General features: G+C 37.3%; 1 pseudogene; it reads right to left on the minus strand.

Moving 5' to 3' along the window:
• On the minus strand, positions 1 to 1,754 carry LOC106350663 (annotated as a pseudogene).
• Positions 1,755 to 3,166: the final 1,412 nt, after the last annotated feature.

The following is a 3,166-nucleotide window of genomic DNA, read 5'->3' on the forward strand; positions in this document are numbered from 1 at the left end:
CTAGAAATCGTCATCATCTTCCTCAGCCATTTATTAAGTGAGCTCCACTTCTTGCTGTTTCATCTCTCTCTACTCTTCTCCTCACTCTCTTTCTCCATGTGCGTATTTGGTGGGAACGTCAACGCTCTCACCGCTTCGTTGTGCATGTTTAAACAGAATGCAATTCTTGAGTTAAAGGCATTCTGTAGCTTGTTAGTGGAGTAGATGTCTCATATTTTCTTTGAGACCATACAACCCTTCAGGTGGTCGACGGTCGCGTTGATTGCTCCGTCTCTTATGGATTTAGCCACTATGCTTTATGCATCTGCCATCGGGTGTGCAGAGTTTAGCCTTAGCTTCTGGGTGACATCTGGTAGAGAGATTCTTGAGTAAGAGATGCTAATGTTGCGTAAGATGCTAGTGTTGCGTAGTCCTGTTTTGTTTGTGTCGGAGCCTGACTATGAGGTTGTGAGTCATGTTTACAGAAAATGTCTCAAACCTCTCTTAGACGTTACTGAGCTCTAAGTCACCTATCCTCACTCCCTGACAAAATTCAAACATATTTTTAGTATGAAATCCTTATTTCAGAATCAACATGATGATGCATAAATCTAGTTAAATTTCAAGGAAGGCTAGGACGAACAAAGGAGGTCTACAGCAGCGAGAAGAGTAACTTAACTTTAATCTAGAAAGTATCACAGACGCAAGAATTCCTAAGATTGACACTTACATTGGTAAGTTCCAAATATGGCGTAAGAGCTTTCTCATTCCTTTTTGAGTGAAGATGGATCGCTATGGGATTTCACCCAAGAGGAGTCGAACTAAAATAGCCCACTTGACGCATTGGACTCTGAAGCCTAGAGTAGCGACAAGTGCTTTTCTAGCCGCCTGGAGGAGGCTCTCTTTTGCATCAGTTTACTCTAGTTGGATCGTCTAGATTTTACCGAGTTGGACAAATATCAACAACTGTAAGAACATATTCTGTGAGATGTGTATATATATACACACTATATTACATTTGTAGATATGGAGGTCTAAGAAGGCACAAGTAAGGCAGGGAAAAGAAACAAAATGTAAATATAAGAACATAATGGGAGAGCAAAGCCTAGCAGGAGATACATATAAACTCAGTACTTTTTTAAAAAAAATTGACTGTTAAAAGGTTAGCAATGGTGATAGATCAGAGCGGATGAGCTATCTGTTGCAAAAAGCAAGAATTGTGCTCATATATCTTAACAATAAAGGTGGGAGCCGGAGAGAGGTTGGTAGTCTTTTATTATGGGATATTGTGTATTGCTAGCCAAATAAAATGTGTTCTGGTACGCCTAATTGCAGAAATCAGAGAAACGATATAAACTATAATCTAGAAAGCTACAATAACCAAGTTCTATGAAAGAATAATAAAAGATAAACCTGTTGGTTAAAATGTGCCTCAAATCTTGGTGCTTTTGATTTCAACCTCTCTGCTTTGTCATAAAGGTTGTAGGGCAGGTAGTTGCGAAGGAAGAGATTCAAAAGTGTTTCCTGCATTCACAAAATGACACATTGAATAACCAAAAACAAAAGCTGACTCAGGAGTTTCTAGTGTTTATAAAATTTGTCAAAAAAACAAACCTGACCCAACACATCATGACGCAGTATGGTGCAAGAACAGAAGAGTACTGCAAGTAGAAGTAGAATCGATCAGTTAGTTACATGTTGAGTCAATATAATAAACTCAAAACAAATCGTCAGTGAATCACTCACTCACGGATCTCAGCAAGATCACCAGTCATCTCATAACTCAAAATAGTAAAAATGAAATCTTGAAACATTACAGATTCAAATATGGTCTACATACATAACACGAGTGTAACTATCAACTTCAATCATTCCAAACATCAGAAAGAAGTGTAAAAGCAAGACACAGTCACAAGTACCCTAGGAACTAAAGAAGAGAGAACCTCAGACCCAGGAACCAAAGCGAAGTCAAGGAAATAAGACATGACAGAACCAGTGAGCTTCTTTGTCATAAAAAGACAGAGCCGGTGAGCTTATGTCTTAGCCCGACGGTGAGACGCAGAGCAGGAGGAATACATCGGTCGTCGGAGTTTCTAATTATCAAGTATATTCTTCTCAATTTGGTTGAAGTTGTGTTGTTCATAGCTGGGAGATCGGAGATTTATAGTCAGACCTTCTGTCGGTTACGATGGGAGATGCTGAGACCGATTGAATATTCAGAGTGTGAAAACTGGAAACGTAATGCAAAACTGGAAACGTAACATTGAGATTATCGATGGTATCCGGCAATTTTTTTTTTAAAGAAGTTAAGAAGGTGATGTTAACCCTACTTGCACTTTAATTGGCCAGGGATGAAAATACAAACAAATTGCCCAGACCAGAAAAAATATAAATGAATGGCCCAGCCCAAGAAAAGTCACAGAATCTGTCGATTTTTTTTTAAAAAAAGGAGTGCCACGTGTCTAAAAATGTCTCATCCTCTTTGGTGACGTGGAGGTGACGTGGAAGGCTGTGGGCAGAACACAAGGCTACTTTATATAAGATAAGATATCTGTCGATAATTAATTAGTAGTGTCTTTTGTTTGCCTTTTGCTGTTTGCAGCCAAAATCCAATCTTAATTAAGAAGTTGATGGCCCCTCACAATATGTCACACCACCTCGTTTAAATGTATTAGTTTCAACATTAAAGAAATACAATAAGTCCGAAGGCGACAAATAAAAGCTATTGTCTATTTAATTTAAATAACTAGGCTAAATAATTTGGAAACAACATCATGTTCATGTATGTTGTATCATCTTAATTGTAAACCACTTAACGTTGTCTTGGCAAAGAAGTTCCACTGCACCGTAACTCTTTTGCCAGTTCATTGATTTATCCTCGAAGTCTAGTTAGCACACAGTTTAATATTCTTTTTTTTTGAAAAGGACACAGTTTAATATTCCAACTGATTAATTTACACTCGTGATATAAAATTTATAAACTTATACACGGAAACAAGCTTTGGTTCATCCGTTTTATTAATATTAGTATTATCATTTAGAGGAAAACAAACATAATTCCTTTTCAAACAAAAAACATACATAATTTATTGGATAACCACCTCGTTATTGTAATGTTCACGTCTGATTAGTACTCGACAGCTGTTCCACGGTAATGTCAATAGAATTTTCTAAAATATTTATTACT

Source organism: Brassica napus, chromosome C7 (genome assembly GCF_020379485.1).
Source record: "Brassica napus cultivar Da-Ae chromosome C7, Da-Ae, whole genome shotgun sequence".
Lineage (NCBI taxonomy): Eukaryota > Viridiplantae > Streptophyta > Magnoliopsida > Brassicales > Brassicaceae > Brassica > Brassica napus.